This window comes from Cephus cinctus, unplaced genomic scaffold (genome assembly GCF_000341935.2).
Source record: "Cephus cinctus unplaced genomic scaffold, Ccin1 Ccin1_scaffold0191, whole genome shotgun sequence".
Classification (NCBI taxonomy): Eukaryota; Metazoa; Arthropoda; class Insecta; order Hymenoptera; family Cephidae; genus Cephus; species Cephus cinctus.
The window spans coordinates 626557-647278 of NW_014332912.1; the positions used below are offsets into that span (position 1 = coordinate 626557).

General features: G+C 42.9%; 1 long non-coding RNA gene across 13 annotated transcripts in view; it reads left to right on the forward strand.

Annotated features, from left to right (window-relative positions):
- Window positions 1-20722, forward strand: part of LOC107264730 — a 32840-nt gene that overhangs the window by 9907 nt on the left and 2211 nt on the right. For 5 of the 13 annotated variants that reach the window (XR_003058878.1, XR_003058874.1, XR_003058881.1 and 2 more), the window contains 3 exons: window positions 9372-10386; window positions 10667-10929; window positions 11061-12507. This is a non-coding gene — a long non-coding RNA (uncharacterized LOC107264730). The other 8 variants (XR_003058880.1, XR_003058882.1, XR_003058883.1 and 5 more) reach the window with 8 other exon arrangements.

Consider the following 20722-nt stretch of genomic DNA (forward strand, 5'->3'; position numbering starts at 1 on the left):
TACGATATTTCCAATTGCTTTATAACGGTAATTAGCGAAATCACTTAATTAGGGATAATTATTTATATAGGACGAGTCGTATAGCTCTCAATGCACTGTACAGGGTAATCGATTTCGATGGGGTTTTTCGTTCCACTGTCTTTTCTTTACCACGTAAAATTTAATGACCTTATTACACTAATTTTCGGCTAGTCAACGTAAAGTCTGTATAATTGGAATATAAGATCGTTTTAAGGTACCCTTGTCAGTGTGGTATTGTGTACGAAATTTACGTTAAAATCAAATACGGTAATTCGTACCGAAACGAGTTACTATGTAAATCCAACGACGTTAATCGATATGGTAAATTCGTAGGAATTTAAATTGATCTTACGTATCACTTTGTAGGATGGTTACGTATGGTCCATGAGAATGAGAGAATTCAATACTATATATAGATATATCTAGATAACAGTCTCGAGGCTAAAGCCAAGTCGTGAATTCAGCAGACCGTAAAGATATAATAATTCGTAGCCGTGTGAGCTAGTCCTCTCTCGGGAGAAGCGTCGTTTCCGGTAAACGAGAAACGAGCGAACGTCATCGTTCGCTCTGGCAAGATGTTCACGCTACGCCAATTTCCGTTCTCCCGGCGGCGTCGGGACGCCGTGGTTATTCTCCGAGTCGGCCACTTCGGCTCGTTTAGCCGCCGAGTCCGCCTAACGAGATACCGGAAGGCCCGGATGCCAGATAGATGTACGTACAGGTATTCGCGGAAACTGCCGGACTGGTAGATGGCGCTGTATATGTATACGCCGGAGCGAATATTCGGCTCGGAGAAGGAATAACAAAGGGAAACAATTGAATTCGCACTACGGTGTACGATAAGAGAAATATATTCTTCAAGGACTCAACGTGACCGAACCTTATCGCACAGGTGTAAAGTTTGTGTCGGAGACGATCGGAACGTTGACGGTGAGGCGATACTTTTGAAATTTAAGGTTCTCACGATCTTTTACGAATCTTTGGTGTGTAATGGAGTAATTGGTGGTGAAGAAAAAAGAAGAATTTACTGTCCGAAAGGAAGATATGAACTTAGATATTTCCAGTGGGAATTGTACGTGCACCGGGGACCGAGGGAGACGGATGTACGATAATTTTTCATTTAATAATCTTAGAGACCCAATGGCGTACCTATCGATTATTTGAGATATTTTTCAATGGATCGGTAATTGTCGACCGTGAAATTTTATTGCTCGCCCTGTCACTGTCGTCGAGTCGCGTGTTACGCAACCCGGCAATAATTCCTCGCCGTTGGCGACGAGTCCGATAAGCGCATCGGCATTCTCGTAGAGACAAATGCAAACCCCCGGATAAAGAAAGTGCTTGCTTCTATGGATGCATATGTGTCGTTTGTATAAGAGTCGCTTGGAAATTAGAAACCTGGAGGGGAAATCGGGAACGCGTGTTCGAGTGCATCGCGCGAGTGTGCAACTATGCAAGGATTGCATTGATCGATTCGAATCGGATGATTGGCGGATCGATCGACTCTTCGCGACTTCCGGTCGGGTTGAAATGTTTATAAAAATTTGTTTATCCTTCGTGATAATAGTTACCGGATGGAGGTCGATTCTTTTTTTTTCGACTCGAATATCAATTATCGGGATCGAAGATATTTTTTGGATTTCCATTTTCTTTTCACCTCCAGTATATACCGCGTGGATTTAATTTCTTGGAACGATCCGTGACGACATCGAGGACGACAGGAGAAATGTCGAGCGTTCGAAAATAGCGAATCGCCTAATCCGGTCGCATGTGCAAAAGCGCGGCTGACGCGTGCGTTGCACTAATCGATCGCTTCGTTTGCTGATATGTGCGAATTCCGCGTCGCCCCGCGTTTCCGGTCCATCTGGAATCTAGACCGGAGGCATCTCGTTATCCGAAGAGTGCGATGGCTACGGGTAAAAATAGAAAACAAGCATCGGATGACGACGTTAAAGGTGACACTGGCTCAGGCAAACGAGCATTTCGCTACCGAGCAGGTATCGTTTGGCGCATTGGCGTAAGAGTCAAAAATATTCCTCGTCATATACCAAAGTCCCTGATAACCCGGATGAAAAAAAACGAAAGATAAAAAATGATAGCCTTGAGAAAAAAATACATATCGAAAATTAAAATTATAAAATTTTTCAAAAATAACCCTACTCAAGCCCATTCTCAATTTTCGTCACTGCATTCCGATAGCACTCGAGAGTTACCACTCTCGGCATTCGGTTGCCCCGATAACAGACGAGAATATTTCTTGGTCCCACTTCCGGAGAGCTGTATCAACATGTCACCCGAGTCTGTACGTATGCATACAGACGTCAGTATGCACCACGCGTCTTACTGCAGGTTCCAATACTCTCGCGCGGACTCGTTCGAGCTATTACAAAATACGAAAACATTCCCTACATTCGAAGCGACTCGTTTCGATCCTAGACACAGCTTACGCACTAATACAGTCCACGTGTACAGGCCACGAGAAGCATTCAATCTCCCATAGACGGTATGGAGTATTGATACAATATAAAATATAAAACTTTTCGACCACCGGAAGAGTATAAATGACCAGCGGGAACGTACGTCTGGAAGGCAAGGAGAGCTTGTTATGCGCGAGCGGTAACTTCCTCCTGGAAGAGACTTCTTCTTCGCGAGAGAATCGGGAGAAGGAAAGGACGTGAAAGGAAGAGCACGGAAAGCAGTGGTAGCAGCGACACCAGCAGTAGTGGCGGTGAAGAAGAAGAAGGTGACAGCAGGAAGTGCCGCGAGGTACCGAGTGGTCAAACGACACGTGTTCCACGAGACGGTGGCATTGCCCGACCCAGGTTGTCTCCGTTCGGTCCGAAAGCGTGAGCAATAACCGTGAAAAAGAAGAAAGGGGTCAACTGCAGCAATAAAAAGGGCGCGCAGGGTTCTAGAAGCGCGCGTGCAACAAGCCCGGGACCTTCGATCCCGTTGCTTCTGTATTCCCGTTTCACGAGGTGCCAGGTATACGGTACGCGTAAGAAGGAAAAGAAGGCCCTCCAAAGGGGGTGGTACGGATTCTCCATAAGAATCAACCCTGGCAGTCCACCCGGAATACATCGATCTGCCTATTTTCATCCGTACCGTCAGCCCGCTTTGAATCCAAGCATTCCCAGATCAAAGATAAACTTGATTACCGTACGATCCTTATCCGTGTCCGTAGGGAGTCCTCCGAGGCATTTGGTCTTTACTCCGGGCAGGTAATTCAAAAGGCGGTATAGCTGGTTTCACTGTACCGTATGCGTGTGTCCTCTCACCCGGTGACGAGTACGGAACACTCGCGGAGACGAAAACTCATAACGAGCCCGAGCTAATCTGTCAGCAGCACACGTCACGCGTAGGTAGGATATTCGTGGTATTTTTTTATTCCTCAACAAGGACACGGAGAAAGATTTTTACATGTGTGATAAAACGTATACGCGTTGGGCGGTGACGTAGTGTCTCGGTGCTGGTACCATAACCATCTACATGCGGTACCAGGACTCGCGGACCAGTGTCAAATTCTGGAGCGTGGGACCTCAGCCACCTTGCTGGGCTCACGTTCAATTAGCTTTGCAGCCAAGATCTTCTTTCTTCTTTTCAATAAATCATATCTTTCGTCTTTTCGCTCTCTCGCACTCCCACGTTCAAGCCCTACGCACTGAGAACATCCGTCTTCGTCTTGCCTTTGCTCGTCCCCGGGGAATGCATGGTCGCGTGCTGTTTGGACTCCGCAACGTAAGACTCGGATAAGACCTAATCTCAGGACTCATCCAGTTGCTTTTTAAACGACGCCCATTGCGATTATCGTTACCCGTGTTTGGTCCATGGTTTAACGTTGCGCTCTCTTCCCGGAAGGTGTTATCGCCGTTGCGATTAGGAACGACTTCTTCTTTCGAGACCAAGTCACCTTTCTCAACATCCGAATCATATTGCCCACCCGTTATATCCGCGTCGACCATTTCTCTAATTGCCAAATTAACAAGCGAGAAGATTGCTAATTCTTATTTAAGATGCACACTGATATATATATATATATATATATATATATATATATATATCGACGCTAAAAAAAGGAAGACCGATCGATATTAGATATCAACACCGAAGCGTAGGCGTGACGCGTGAATCGCGATCCTTTCACTTTCTCCGACAGGAAAACGGAAGATCGTCTTGTGCGACGGGGGGCTGAGGGGGAGGAAAATAATGGAGGAGTAGAAAAAAAATATTGTACTGGTACCAGAAGAAGTTTTTCCGGTATCCTTCGCTGCCTGTGTACCAAGATATAATTAACGAATTCGAGACTGAAGCTGAAGTACATTCTGCCATCCATGAAGACTTTCCTAGTTCCCCTCCGATGAGCCACCCTGCGTGCTGTTCGCATTCGTAACAGACAGTGTATATATATATATATTGTATATACAAATTTAACCTAAGATACGTATATACACTTACTATGCATAGTACCACAGTGCGTGTAATGTTTGTCGTTCGAACGATACGAAAAATCTAGCAAACACTTTTTGTTGACTGAATTGGCTTTCTCGTAGGAAAAAATCATACAGGATCAATATACCGTGGTATAGGTGGTACACGTCTATATGGATGGTAGACATTTTGATACTGTATATATATGTATACCTTCGACGTGGCAGACCTATCTCGGCTGGCTGGTCGCCGGTTTCTCTCGTGTTAATTAGCAAAAGTTTGCCGTGCAATAAACGCGTCCAGTTTTACGTAACGCGAACTAGCCGGACATTCTGGGCTTTTTAGCCGGAGGTGGGAATACGTAAGAGAGGCAGCAACGCGGGTACAGGTAAATGATCTGCGTGTTGTATATTTATAGAGATGTAATTATTACGATTATACGGTGGATATTTTTTTAGTTAACATACAACCGGTATCTATTTTTAACTGAACCGAATAGAAGTTGATGTATTTTCATTGCAGTAATCTGTGTTTACGCTCGTTCAATATTTAGTTACGTGGTTTGTTGAGGTTCTATTAAATTTGTGCGTAAAAAAATTATTTTGCTTTTTGGGGGTTTATCAATAGTGAGATGAACGGCTCTTCGTGCACAGTTAAATATTTTCGAAAATCGGGGTGATAACGGAGATGCGGTTGGGGAGATAATTACTTTTTAATTATTATATGGTTATATTGGACATCTATCTTATCAGACTGTCAATATCGACATAGGTGTTTCCATTTTGCGGAATATCACGCAAATATAAACGGGTACGAGATCCGTGTCTTAGGATCAATCGGGTGACTGTCTTGTATACTGCGGTGCCGGAGTAAAATGATTCGCGAATGTTTCATTGAGATCGTTTAACCTTGAGAAGGTATCGGATCAAAAAATGATTTAGAGTACAGGTGAAAAAAAAAGTTTGTACATTCAAGTAGGCGTATACTCGTAGGAAGGATTTTGAAAAATTTTCTCGGATCCCAAGGACGCATCGTTGTAGCGAAACAGGCAGACGTGGACGAATACGACGATTTGAGGCTCTCGTGAAATTTCGAGAATCTGATATACTTTTATCAGTTATCACCGTATCCGAATATTTGGTCGTACCAGCTGAACGAAACGTCATTGAAAAAACAGCAGATCGGTTCGCGCTCTGTACGTATATTCATCCTGCCTTTCGTATCAAGATCGAACTATTTGTTTTCGCTTGAAATAATTCTTCACGTCGGCTCGTTGTTTCATGGTGAAGTTCGATTTCTGTTTTTTCGTCCAACGAGATGAAATTGTAGGAATCGAATGAAGGAAAAAAATCATCTGGGATAGAAATTGGTTGAATAATTTTTGTTAAGTGAAAATATCGAGTTTTTATGAAAAATATTTTCATGACGTAAACACGATCGGATGATTCTTGGTTGGATTGGTAATGCTTATAGACCTTCTAAGTATGCATTTTCGTTTATCATTACCAGATAAGGCAAAGCTGTTAATGAGTCACGTGTTATGAGAATTCATTGAATTCTCGTTAAGAATCTTTGATTTTGATGAGAAAATAAAAAATTGTACACAGATTCACATAAATTTGTTTTGTCTTAAGGGATTTTTTATAAAGGACGTGTGAATTTTTAATTAATTATTGAAATTAGTAATGGGCCATTTTCTACCGGAAGTCCCCGTTTATGCCGTGTACCTGTATATTGGTACCTGCAGAATTTCAGGGTCACGTCCAATGACCCGTGGATTACTTCGGATCCTGACTGTAATGTACAGTAGTGGTATGCGTAAGGGATGGACACGAGTGACCACGCGACAGAAAAGGGTTGACGAGTTTTGCCCTTTAAACTAGCGGTTACAACTAAATAACAAGGGACGTACCCTGCGCCTGTTTGACTGGTTCATAGGTCAGTAGTCATTGTTCGGTAATGATTCATGATAGTTGGGTAAAGTCATAGCGAGGCAGGAAAGATTACACGTAGCTTTGGGGTAGTTTGGGAAAATTGTTAAATTGAGGATGAAGCTGGGGAGGATCGAGTGAATAGGAATAGGGGTAAAACGAGAGTGAAATAGCGTACCATTTATTTTATGGTGTTTAGGTATTATGGCTGATTTTCACTTTTTCAAAGTTTCCACCAAATAGCACGTATAGAGGGTAGTGTTTTAAGTTTGCTTTGTACTACAGCTTTTCTGCGAGCTTTCGCTGGGTTAATCCTGCTTTTGTGGGATGAAAGGTTTCTTTTTTAAATAATAGCATGGTCAAAGTCAGAAATCCGGCGTGGGTCGAGATAGATCCCTGGTAAAAATTTCATTTTCAAATTTGGGAATTTGTCAAGGGTCCAGTTAGGCTTGTATAGGCCTATAGCAGGGACCCAGACAGATCTCAGATTTGCGAAAGGATATTTCTACTGGCTTTGGGTATAAAGGGTGAATTTTGAAATACACAATATACACCTTTGTTAGGCTAGATGCGTCTATGTTCATATTTTAGCATTATTATTCGGTGGGATGTTTAAAGAAAATTAGTCACGTTAATAGGTATACACGTAAGTAGTGATCTGGGGTAATATTCGCCAGGCTTAAAGAGAAAGGGAAGCTGTTTAGGGTTTTATGGGGGTTCGGTAAACACAAAAGCTGTATACTGCTCCAAGAAGTGTTTACCCCGAGTTTTGAATGTATAAAACATTTGCAGTTTAAATTTCTTTCGGTTTTCATTGAAACGAATTTTTGAAGAAAAGAAATTTCGTGCACGGGTAGGAGGCTGGTATAGGGCTAACAGAACTTTGACCTCTTTCGAAAGACAACCCAGGGGTTACACTCATCTCCGTTGAAGGACTAGACCTATTAAACGACTCTTGCTACACGCCTCTTCATAAATCCACCGAATAAGAAACTTCTCTAGTCCTGGAGATTCCCATAAAAAAATTCTTTTATCGTGTCCCATCCAGTTTACAAGAGTCGTCCAGTTCGAGCGGTAGGGTAACTGAAATAAGTGCACTGCACTTTCCTTTAAGTAGCTACTTTTCTGTTGTGTATAAAATTTTTGTATGATCCAAGCATCAGGATTAATTAGACTCTTAATATACAAAATTCAACTTTCAATCCATTTGCATTCCTAGGGAGTAATTCGATGTAAATCCCTGGCGTTTATGACGATCGATAAATCCATCAAGTCTAAAAATACATATACGTAATGTGTATACGCACATAGGCATAATGCATGTAAGGTGAGATAAGATGCCGGTATAGTATGACAGAGATTACTGAAAGACACATAAGACTTGATCGGGTGTAAATCTGGAGCCAGCATAATTATCTATCAAGTGTATATACTCACAGTACTTTTGCGTTTATAAGCTATGTATAGATTTTTGCTATGCCTTTTCTCATACGTATATATATATACGCAGAGTCTCCGTACTGTCTTTTGGGTTACTCGATGACGCGTCATAGATAACCTACGGTTCAGCGCCACCATAATAGTCGTACACCGTAGGCCACATAAAAGACATACGTACATAGGCTACCGCCTTATATCAGCTTGTACGGCTGCGATAAAACAAACGGAACAGCTGGGCCGTTGCTATATTGTAAACTTCCACAGTGTCTTTGCACCTTCTCGTCTGTCCGTCTCAGATCCGAGAATTTCTTATCTCACGGCAGGTATCGTCATCTCGGCACGAGTCTCGCTGGAGCGTCGGGGATCATAACAGCCACGTGCCCAAGAAAGAAAGCTAACATACGGAACCACGTTGGGTTGTAAATAAAAAGAATTCTTAGGTCCGATGCCAGAATAAAGAATCTCATATATTTTACAGGAATCAATGATAATCTGAATACTTATTGAGGTTCAAATAATAATTCAAAGGCTTAAGAAATAAGACCGTTATCGGGGACGATCAAAATAGATGATCGATGCGATCCGATACTTACTTTTTTAAATCAGAAAGTTCGTTAGAGTGATAGTTTGAACCGTGTCGAAGTCTGTATAAAAATCCATCCAAAGGTTAAATAACTGCACTGTTTAATAAGAGAGCGTACCTGCTGTAATGGCTAGACTCTTGGCAGTTAAAAACATCGACCAATTTCTTCTGTCCGAATGAATCGAGTTCACGACTAAACGAGGTATCGATTAAGACGAGTGTGACGTTAGAGAATCGAAGACTGAGGAATGAGGAACGAGGAACGAGCGCAACGGGTACACGCGTGCCTCTTCTAATTGTAAGTTGAGCAGCGCGTTCCTGTGGTCTGCGGTCGTGATACTGAGTGGCCGAGTAACGTAATGGCGGACGTCACAGAGGTACACGAGAGCAACAGCGGCGGGAAATTCGATGAGCGTACCGTAACGGGAATGGCGACGCTCTTCCCGGTAGTTTCCGCTTTATTTCGGACGTTCTAATTCAGTGACAATCATCCTAGAAACACGTTAGAAACAGTATGTCGCAAATGTTACCCAGAAGGAATTGGACGTTGTCGCAATGGTGAAAGTCGCAAGGTAACGCGAAGTGATCGATCTGCGAAGGAGGAGACTCGTGCATTCGTATCGCGAAGGAGAATCTAGAAAACGTTAAGCGGCAACTAGTCTACGGATACTATAGCAAATTCCATGGCCACTAAGGCATCTACAGTGTCTGTACGAGCCCTCCGACGCATATTACGTCTCTGACGTGATATACGTTTCTGTGTCGAATCTCGCGATTGTAAAGTACAAACGCACGTAACCGAGCGGCAGTTTTTTAAAGAATAAAATCGTGGAAGTCTTATCTTAAAATGGAGTGTGACGCTCGTTGTACCTGGATAAGGATCTTTTGATTCCCCGTAGTGCCAAGGAGACGACGAAACAGATAGGAGGAAGGCGCTGCTACGAATCATCGGTGAGTGTCTTTTACAGGTTATGTATGGTTGCGGACGATCTTCGACGGTTGGTACTTCCCGTTGACAGGGTGTGAATCTCCATGACTAACGGCGCTGGGCGTTCTACCTCGCGGACGAGATACAGGAGGCAGTGCGGTATGCTGGGTGGGTATAGGAGCAACGGGAGCCTGAGAATGTAGGTAAGGTAGAGCGAATTTGGTCGAACGGGAATACGAAGACTTCGCAAGTACCGCACAGAATCACGACTGGCGTCGTTAATGCAGATTGGCTCGATCCTGCTGGATGAATCACGTGCTTTCCGGAGTGCGTGGCTGCACGCATATTACGAGGTGTGCGTGCGTGAGAGGGTGGGTGGATGGGATGATGGGTTTGCGGTGGTGGGAAAAAAGGAGGTAGAGCTGCGTGACTCACGAGTCATCGTCAAGGAGTTTCCAATGTACGGTTAGATAGCGGTGATACTTCTGGGACTCATTGATTTATCACGATTCGAGAGGAATAAGTACGTATCAGTTTCCGTCGTGTATAGTTGATTAATAATCACTAAGAATATTTTACACATTTTTATTATCCAACGTGCATTCGTATACGTGTTACGTCGAGTAACATTGGCGAGTGTCGCGACGAGGAAGGATGAAAAAATTGTGATCTTTCTTTGCATTACTTGTCTTAACAAATAGAATTTCTTATTGAAACGTCTGTGAAACGACGTTATACTCGGTTATACTGTATTTACTGATTAACGAATTTATTCGAACATACTTATTGATTTATATTGAATTCACGACTAATCAATATTGTTATTTTCAGTTTTAGCTCTTATCACCTCACCTGCCTGTCCTCTCGATTACTTTATTCTTTGTTTAAGACGATTCCTCGCCTGATATCGATCTCAACTGGATTTCTATTGCTCACAGCGGAAATTCGACGTAGGATAGAGAATATTAAATAACATAACATAAATAAATGGTATGATCGTCTACTTACTGATTCGATGTGCTGATGATGACACAAGTTTCAAATGAAATGCAAAGGTACGCCTAATATTTGATGACAGCGCCCCCGACCGTCTCAGTATGATGAAATTTTTAATGAACTTCAAGCCAAGTCCATTGCCGAAATTATCGTGAATGATAACAGCAGCACCAGCAGATGAGACACTTATGTCAATAATTCTAATTACGTTTGTTCTCAATACGAGAACGATAAATTTTATCTATTATGATATTAAATAAGTCAACTAATTAACATTAAGCTGCTGCCTCCTACTTGGTTCACGTCTCAGCGAGATCTGACATTCGGGCAATTCCTTAGGACGAGCAGAGATGCTCTCTCGCACATAGAATAGATGCGACGCATCATCCCTAGGGATGTTCAGCCAATCTCCACCCTTGGGATGAAGAGAGTTGGTTCCACCCTTTGGCTCTGACCCGGTTTATCATCCAATAGGAGAGCAGGCATTGTCATCGAAACTGGGGCAGTCTCGAAGGGGTTGAGAAAAGCAACAGCCCCTTCTATATCTATATACAAAAGATCAAGTCCGTTAAGATTCCCCTGGAGAGTACAGGATTATAAAGGTAAAAAATTCTCTAGACATCAAACGTATTTTTTTATTTTTTATTTTTTCACTATTATTCGCTTTACGTTGTATTTCTCCATGATAAATCAAACCTGGAGACTGATTATGCATATATGTATCCTGTTGCAGATAATCAAAACGGTGCTCAATAAATTTCATAGTGACTTCTGACGGATTTCACCAGAGCACATACACACTCATCTAGGATTTTCTCCATAGCAGGTAGCCGATAGTGTGTGTTTATTTGCCAAGTGATAAAGCCGTCCAAGAATAGAGTCGCGGTTCGAGGTGAGGTGCATTTATCGCTTAGGAACCAAGGCGATCCACGTTTCACGTAATGGAAATGGCAACCATCAATAATTAACGAGCTCGCCTAAGAGTACTTACTTACCTACTCACTTAAGTTATAGTAACAAGCTCATTGCGTTGATAGATAGTCTTTGTTTGCCGGGAGACATTTTTCTATGTCATCGTTGGCAAAACGATAAGACGCACAGCGGAGAGGTCAAACCCGATATTTTTCGTATGCACGTGTTCCTGGGTTTACAATATTTTCGTGCACTTTTCATGCAAGCTCTATCAATACTCGTCCTTTCTTTTTTTCCTGGTATAATTAACGCTATTGCGTTTTCACTATTGCGCTCATTGAAAACAAGTAGTAAAATGCGCTACGCTGAAAATTTCTAACGATATAAATTCTTTCGTTCTGCGAATACTTATCAGCTGAATGTTATAGCTACTAAGTTATTCATGCCGATAGGACTGTCTCTTACGTCTATGCGAAGAGAACGATAGGCGGAGGACTGTTGTTGGGTACTTTTGAAATAATTATATACTGGATAATTATATCGTTAAGAATTCTGCATATTGAAGGGATCAGCTATCGTTTCATTTTTTATCCTTTTTTTTTCTATGTCGTATTTAGTATTCAATTTTTTCTTATTTATCATAAACAATTCACTGGATCATTTTCAATCCACAGTTACTCACGTGTGAACGTATGTGCTGGATTATCCATATATTTGTATGGTTACCTTCGAGCGGATATCTAGTACAGAAATATTTTTCTCTAATAATATACACTATCATTGCCATTTGATAAGAAATATGGTACATAGTTGCCATTGATAATCGTAATGGTAGCTGGTCATAAGGTGAATTGATCTATAGCGCACAGTTTGCCTTGCATCATTACCTCTGGTTAGATTAGTTTCTGACCGAAGGTCACAGGCTGGTTTAAGATAAATTTAATACTAGGAAAAATATTAATGCTAGAAAATATTAATACTAATTTAATACTAGAAAAATTCATATTTATCATAGACAGGTCAGAAAGGATAGGCGCAAGAAATGACTTTCGTTCCACAGCATCTCTGTGAGTATTGCTATGCCACGGTGAAAGGCTGGACCATTTTAGACAAGATTTGTGGAGGGGATATCTCATCTCGTATTGGTCCCAACGTGCCAACCAATCGGAACGAGGGTATGAATTCTTGCGCAACCTCTCTGCATCCAACTTGGTCCCCACACTTATCTCATAGAAATCAATACAGGACATACACGTACCATATTCCAGGTAATTAATTATGTAAAATTAATTACAAGTTCAGTAATTCAGTATTTTATAAATCAGTTTCGTTGAAAAATAATTTTCCAGATCCCGCTGGTTCTTCGTCGAACCGACCTGGTCGTTATTTCCTTAATGAATTTCTTATTCTCCGGAAATCACTATAAAAACACGATACCCACAGGTTAACCCTAACATCATCAGCTGGTCACCGGAATAGAATGATTTTTTGTACCGATTCGAAAGAGCGTTCGTCCGGTAGAGAAGAAAAAAAAAACAAGTCCCGCTGGTCCCGTCGGTCTGACCGTCAGTCCCCACAACGTACTCTTCGGAGCCGTGACGCTTGTAAAGCAGATAAAAAAAAACATCGCGGGGAGACAGAGAGAGAGAGAGAGAGAGAGAGAGAGAGAGAGAGAGAGATAGTCTGGAAGGAAGTACAGTCTCGTACGAGCTTCCGGAGTGCCCAACCGAGGCCAGATTCGGGTCATCCGCAGGAAGGGGTCCGGGCCAGAGGTCATATACCTGCACGTTCCTGAAGCAGGATCGTCACAAGACACGTTGCTCCCTGGTCTGGCAAACCTGATTCTCCTGGTGGGTTAGGGTCCTCTCTTCCTCCCTTTGATTAAATAAGGGGAGATGCCGCGGCTATGCCCATACGTATGGAGCAGGTCATATAATGGTACGAGGGGTGAATTGCTTTGAGGCCAAGGGTCAGGCAGGTACATAACCCTTCCAAGGTCCATTTAAATGGCCCGATTTCAACGAGGGCCCCCTCGTGGTCCAGGTTATATTTCGGACCATGGTCCTTGCTGCTATGGACGCCCATCTTATACCTAGAAAATAGCCGTTGGTTCCTTTACTCTTTTTTTGTGCTACTCCTTCTTGAATAATAACGAAGACTGTGATCTATCGGACCAAAGGTGTTTGCGCTTTGGCCATTCACGCCAAGACAGAGGGACTTGATTAATTGCTCCAGTTTCTACGTCAGTGTATAATGAGGGTATTTCGTGAAGACGAGCTCTAGAATGGAAACTTAAAAATTTATCTGTGACAGGAGTAAAACGAACGATCTGGAATATTGATATTTTATTAGCTTTGGCCGGAAAATTCAAATAGTAAAGTCATACCGATTTAATTTTGTACAACGAAGACGTTGGAACTGTCCTATGCTTGGGCCGTGGGTTCTCGAAGGTACTGGATGCTTCTAGAACATTCTTAACGAACTGGTAAATGGCGCTCTAGACTAGTACGTCACTGTAGGACGCTACTGGTTGAACTGTCCGTTATAACTAATTTTCTTTTGCAAGATACGTTAAAGAGAACTAGCTCAGAGTTTTTATTAAATTCGAGTGCCAGTGCCATTGGTCAAGATCGAAACGGGGCCGTGCCAAAAATCATCCAGTAGAGAAGACTGTATGACCGTTGTTCCATTTAAATTTCTTTTAGTCAAAAACCAACAGGACAGTGGGGATAACTGTCCGTTGTACCTTAGTTCAGGTTGAAAAATATTATAAAAAAAAAATCTCCTAGGTTCTTCCAGGGTACGTGGATATGCGTTTGTGCCCGCCTTCGTTCCATTTGGTCAGTTCGATCCTGAAGTATGGGTAGTGGGGATATTTGTCCGTTGCTCTAGTTGATGGCATGAAAAATTGAGAAAAAAAAAATCATAGACCCAAACTCCAGTCCAGGTGTGTAGGTAGCAGGTCCTCGTAATGCGTGCAGGTTTTCGAAAAGATATTACCGTCCAGCGATGCTTTCCCATGGTGGTATCCAACGGTCGCCACATTGGAGGCATCAAAAATGGACTCAATAATGGTCACCTGTACGTAACGGATTTTTTCGGTCTGATTTAAATAGGTTCATCCAGATCACAATGCCGCTTGGCATAGTGGCCACGGTCGCGGACACTGTCCAGGTAAATATCGTCCAGGACCCAAATGTCCGAAATGGCGAAGAGTGAAAAAAAGGAGGTCCTCCTCGACGACTTCAGGTAGCCATCGAGCATGGGAATCTAGACCACTGACCATTTTCATCAGGTCGGCTACGATTTCGAAATTAAAATATTCGCGACCCGAACCCTTCGTCCCTCTCGCTATGTAATCTTCACCCCCGTATACCCAGAGGGTACCTTCTTCTTCGGCCTCGCAGTCGCTTGCTCTTCCAATCCGATTGTCCAAAAGGTCCAGTTACGTTGGGGATGACCATGGGTCCTTTTCCTTCTAATGGTACCTCAGCAAAGCCCAGAACCGTTGCGTGACCTGACCCATGGGAATCTAGATCACGTATTAAACCCCTTTACTCCTGGTCCCCAACACCCTTGGATCAAGAACAGTTCCAATGTTTTGGGATAGCTCATCTTTTTTTTTAAATAGAAAATTATAAAATAAAGGATGCATTTTTTTGAAAATCATAACATTGCTAGGAAAACTTTTAGATCATCTTTCTTGCCACGACGGTATAGCGAAACTTTTCGTTAGCCAATCACGTAAACGCTTGGCGTACCTCGCTATCGGATTCTGATAGGTAAAGGGGAATACACAAGTTATCGTTCGCACGAACGTAGACTCGAAACGTGTTGAACCTTTGCCACCAGTGGATTTAGGCTTCCAGAGTTACTGATACATTTCGATTAGCATAAATTTACAGACAAAACGTCCGGTGTAGTGCCCTGCGACTGGCTATCTGCGTGGTAACCGTCTGATTTACATACGCTTGATCCCGGAGCGTTCACTTACTTGTTCGCCCCTATAATTGTCCTCGTAAGTATATATAGTTATAATATATATATATATATATATTTTATATATATTCATTGTTTCATCCCCTCCCTTCCCTGCTATGAAAATACGTAAAATCGAAAAAAAGACATCGAACCCGATCGGTTCTAATCTTAGAGATAGATAATCGTAAGAGTGTAATTTGAAAAAAAATAAATACAGTTGGTCAAAGTAAAAAAAGACACGATTTATAGATCATTAAAGTGACGATCTAAATAAATGTAGTATATAAAAAAAATTTTTGTAATTTTACAAAAATTCATTCAATAAAAATTTAAGAGGAATGATAAAACCATAACGGGGCAGCACCGAAGCAAGCCGGATGACCTAAAGATCAATGAGCGATCGGCATCGATCTTCGATCCATATTCATGTGGATTCATGAGGAAGAGGGCAGAGGAAGAGCATGGGCTCCCCTCTTAGCCTCTCAGCTGCCGCAGACAGCTTGTTTGCGTGAATGCAACGATGATGATGCGACGTGCGCACAGGATGGGGTCATAGGTCATTGCAAACAATCCCACGTGTGGGAAAGAACGAGTCGAACTCGTGGACGGATGACAAGTTTGAAATCTCGAAGAAAAAATAATAAAACCAAGAGTGATTTTTCCTCTCGTAACTTTAGCGCGAGTACCCACAGCACTTGGTGTACCATCATTATTACCCAGTTAAGCCCACCAGTGACGTGTCACGTGTGACGTGTAAAAATGACATACAGTACCAGCGTTGTAATATTTCTAAAGTAAAAGACAGATTTCGACACTCGCCACGATGATATCAAGAATATTAATGATTCCATTAAAAAAAGTATTCCCAATCGCGTGATCGGCGTTTAAAAATAAAACAGTTCCAACGGAACAGTCCGTAAGGACAGTGGACGATCGCAATTGGGTAGTTAGGGAAGCAAGGGGAGACGTTTCAGTCGAAGTACGAAATACAAGGCTGGGGTAGAAGTTTGGTAGCGTAATATCGTGGAATAGGGCCATCCCGTGCACCATCGCTGTACTTTTTATTTGCAGGGTAATCGTTAAGGCAGGTGTCCCCGGCAGGCGTGGGAGAGACACGAAACCCAGCTACACCCAGAAGCCCCGTTTTCAGAGTCCACAACCCATTACTATAACGAATGCTGAAGCGTCGTCATGGTAACGCATAGAGAAACACACGAGGCAGCCCCCGTGAGTTCATGCTCTCGGCTATTTTTTTTCTCCCTACGATTCACTCTGCCTCGCCCGCCCCTCTTTACGTACGCGTGCTTATCATCCCTTTACGCCCCTCGAGTCCTGGTCAACCCTAACCCAGCTACCGTCCAACTCCTTCCTCGCTCGCTCGCCCTCCGACCTACGACCTCTTTCACCTGCAGGGCTCTGTCGTCGTATCTCGGGCGCAGGAACTCAGCCGAGGCGTCCGTCCTTCCGTCCGCTTCTGAATTAACCCCCGAATGAGCCAGTAGCGTTTCCATGGTTACGAGCCTGGTTGCCATCGCGATCCTGGCCACAACATAAAATCACTCTGATCATTTGTTTGGCGCCATTGATGGTACGCGGGAATCAATTTCCTCGACTTTAACCGATGGACTTTTCCGTCGCCATTTTCTTTACCCCCCCTCACCGCACTTTCAGATGAATATCGGATGCTCGTTAGGCCAACGCTATGGGTAACGGTCAATGTTTCATGTTGGACGATTATTTTATTCTTTTTTCTTTCTCTTTACTCATCTACTGTATTCGGCTTTGACCGTTTCTTTTTTTGACTCTCCGTATAGCTTTTCAGTGGGTACTGTCTTTTGCGAAATTCTCGTGTATCTTTTAACGCCGCTCGAGCAATCCGGCTCCGACAACGATTTCTCCGTTTACCAAATTCCAACGGGCGTTCCGATTTCCTTTCGGATTCCTTAAGCAGCTAACTGCGCTCGGAGGTTTACTCGACTTTCCATACTGCGGATGAGCAGTCGCCGTGAGGAAACGGCTACGTAGAATCCATGGACGGACTACACACGGACATCGGGACACGTCGCAAAGGCGGTTACGTGATCCGCGATTGTTATGTAAATATAGCTGCCCGCTTACGCGCAGGGACGCAAAACAATGTTCTCACAGGATGACTGTCAACTTCGAATCATCTTCCGAAGACGTGCGCGAATGACGCTCCTTATACTTTACACGTCTGTACAGCCATTCGCGTCGTGACTTTTCGAAACATTTGAAACACGCTTGTAGTACGGCTCGAGACTACTTTTGGATAAGATAATTTTATTGATGGATAAAAAAAATGTTTTCAATATTTTTTAATTTTTTTTTATTATATATATATATATATATATATATATATATATGTGTGTGTGTGTATATCCAACATTCTCTTTTTTCTCAAAACGATCCAGTCACGTAATAATCATTGAGACCCGTATATAAATTTTCACTCATTGTCATATATATTCTTTCGTAATGAACTTAATCGGTATATGATACAATTATTCGCGTAAATTCCAAATATGCTTATTTACTAGAGCAAATGAGCGCAGCCCTGCCTAGGAGCAATCGCACGATGAGCAGGAGCTTGCTGATATGGCTGATACCTATAGGCCGGTATTCTCGTTTGACGGCTTCGTGCCTTTGCCGTGAGGATGGAAGTGGGGCTGGAGGAGAAAAGAAGCGGCTCTTGATAACGACAACTGTGTTATCATTACTTACACATAGAAACGTACCCCTACTCCGTGACCACTTTGCGCTACAAATGGGATCATCTCTACGTGGACGAATGGTTTTTATTATTTTTTGAAATTTTTTTGATACAATTATCCCCCCCCCCCCCCTCCCAACCACCGACCCAATAGGCCGGTATTCTCGTTTGACGGCTTCGTGCCTTTGCCGTGAGGATGGAAGTGGGGCTGGAGGAGAAAAGAAGCGGCTCTTGATAACGACAACTGTGTTATCATTACTTACACATAGAAACGTACCCCTACTCCGTGACCACTTTGCGCTACAAATGGGATCATCTCTACGTGGACGAATGGTTTTTATTATTTTTTGAAATTTTTTTGATACAATTATCCCCCCCCCCCCCTCCCAACCACCGACCCACCTACGAGTTTTACGTAACAAGTAATTTTGATACAATACCTTCGATCAGATTTTATATCGTTTACCGAGTAAAATTTGTCAGCTCTGATCTTGCCAGAGCAAGGAACAGTTTGCGTCATCGGTGTTTCTTCAGACAAGCCGCCTCGCTCGAGATAAGAACATGTGCTGATAGAAGATTAGACTTACCGGACCAAGTTCCTGTCGGTGTAACCATTTTATTATTATTGTTATTATATCTTTTTTCTTTCGTATCACCCACACGAGGATGATCCTTGGTCTCTTGATTCATTCGGATATTTCATCATTATTATGATTATTGGGTATCGCAACGTGAATCTCTGTGCGATTATATTTTTTTTATTTTATCAAACTTAAATATATGAAACTTTTTCTCTTATCTCTTTTTGCTATGTGTAAAATAGGGGGAAAAAAAAATTCATTAAAATTCACAGAGCTCATTTTTCAAAAGTGCTTCGACACAAGAACGGACTCCATTGAGATTTACCAAAAAGATGTGAAGTACCTACATTTAGATTTCGAGCGGGTCTCCCCGGTCGCTCAGCCAATAAGAGAGCATTGCACGCCTACAGCCCCTAGACTAATCCCGAAGAATATTCTTCTGGAATGTTCTAGAAGGACGACCCACCATGGCACCGGACCCCATGAACATTAAGAAAACTGAGGTTGTACGAAGTTCGTATATCCGAGCATATCGATACGTATCTATCAACGATTCCAAAGGTTGAACTGATTAATAAAATATAGTGATACATCGATACAGCACGTATAAGCAAGTAGAGTGAAAAGAAGCCAACTGACACGTAGGTCCTGATCAGTAGATATAAAGTGGATGATAAAAGAGACGAAATGTTCGTATCAGAGTGGCCAGGTCTCATCTGGCAGAGATCATTGACCGTTAGAGGTATCTGCCCAGCGATTAAGAGGGAACCCATGGAACACAAGGTAGAGGGTAGGTAAGGTAAGGTAAGTTAAATGTGGGTGCGGTTGGCGCGTGCGCCTGCAGCAGGACGGAGTCAGGGCGGCAGCTGTTTTTAGGCCTTAGGCACTGCCGGGGCCGCTGCACCTGCCTCGTCTGACTGGGCTGCCACGACTGCCTAGATGCCTGACTGACTGACTTGCTGACTCCATCCGTATCCATATCCACGTCAATGCGTGGTACATTAACCAGCGTACAGCGCATAAACAGGCGTAGCACGCGTCACGAAGAGCCCAAACCAAAAGTTAACGGGATTTAAAGGCCGATGATGTCTACACCTCTTTTTCCTTTCTTGCTTTCCTCTCTATGTCTCCTCTCCTTCCCTCCTCTACCTTCTACCTGCCTCTTTCGCTATTCTCACTCCACGCCTCACGCCCTCTCCCTCCGTGCGCGCTCTCGCGATCGGTCAATCTAATGGCGGAGACGTCCAGCTATGCCTTAGAGAGCTACCGAAGTGGAGGCACAGGATGCGCGTGACTCTTTTGCCAATTTCTTTATCTAACGTTGTCCGTTTACGTGGTGGGTTAATTGTACTAGAGGATTGACAACGCGCTTGGTGGTCCTTAAGCACGGGGAACGATTGGACTGTTTTATAAGATAAATTATTTTACCTGAAACGGGCGAGGTGCGTGATGGAATAAAAATAATTTATTTAATAAAAAATTTTTTTCAACAGCAACAAAAATCGTGCGGTTACGCAATAGAAAATAATATTTTTAAACGGTAACAGTGGGTCTGACGGGAGATGAGGGCGATCCAGGATAAAGGTGCGCCCACAACGGTAGACCACGATGACAGATGTTACCGTGGCATTAGATAATTAATCCAGGATGATGGTGGAGGTCGGGCCCGAAGAGATTACTATTACCGTATTTATTTTTATTACACGCTATCAAAGGGAGCCACAGCTAAGATCTCATTCCGATCCCAAATTATCTCCTGGTTCAGTTCCTGACGATGCTAGACATACCCAGACACCAGATGATCTCTTACAAGAGGTACGAAAAAATGGTATTGACAAATTTTGAAATAAAAATAAAGCACTATATACATACTCGTGGCATGGCATAGACCCGATTTTGTGTAAAAATTTTTTTGGGTTTTCATTAAAAAAAAGAAAAAAAAAATTGGTCTAGGTACCAAGAAGACCAGCCTGTACTATCAACACCCGCAGCGATGAAGCGGTAACACGGTACACAATACGATACGGTATAATGTAACGCGTGACGCGAGTAGGTGGAACCCACCGATCGATCGAACGGCTTCGTTCCACCTCGAGAGAAGAAGAAAGGAGCAAGAGGAAGTAGGTAGACAGAGAGTTTGAGAGAGAGAGAGAGAGAGAGAGAGAGAGAGGGAGAAAAAACATAGTAAAT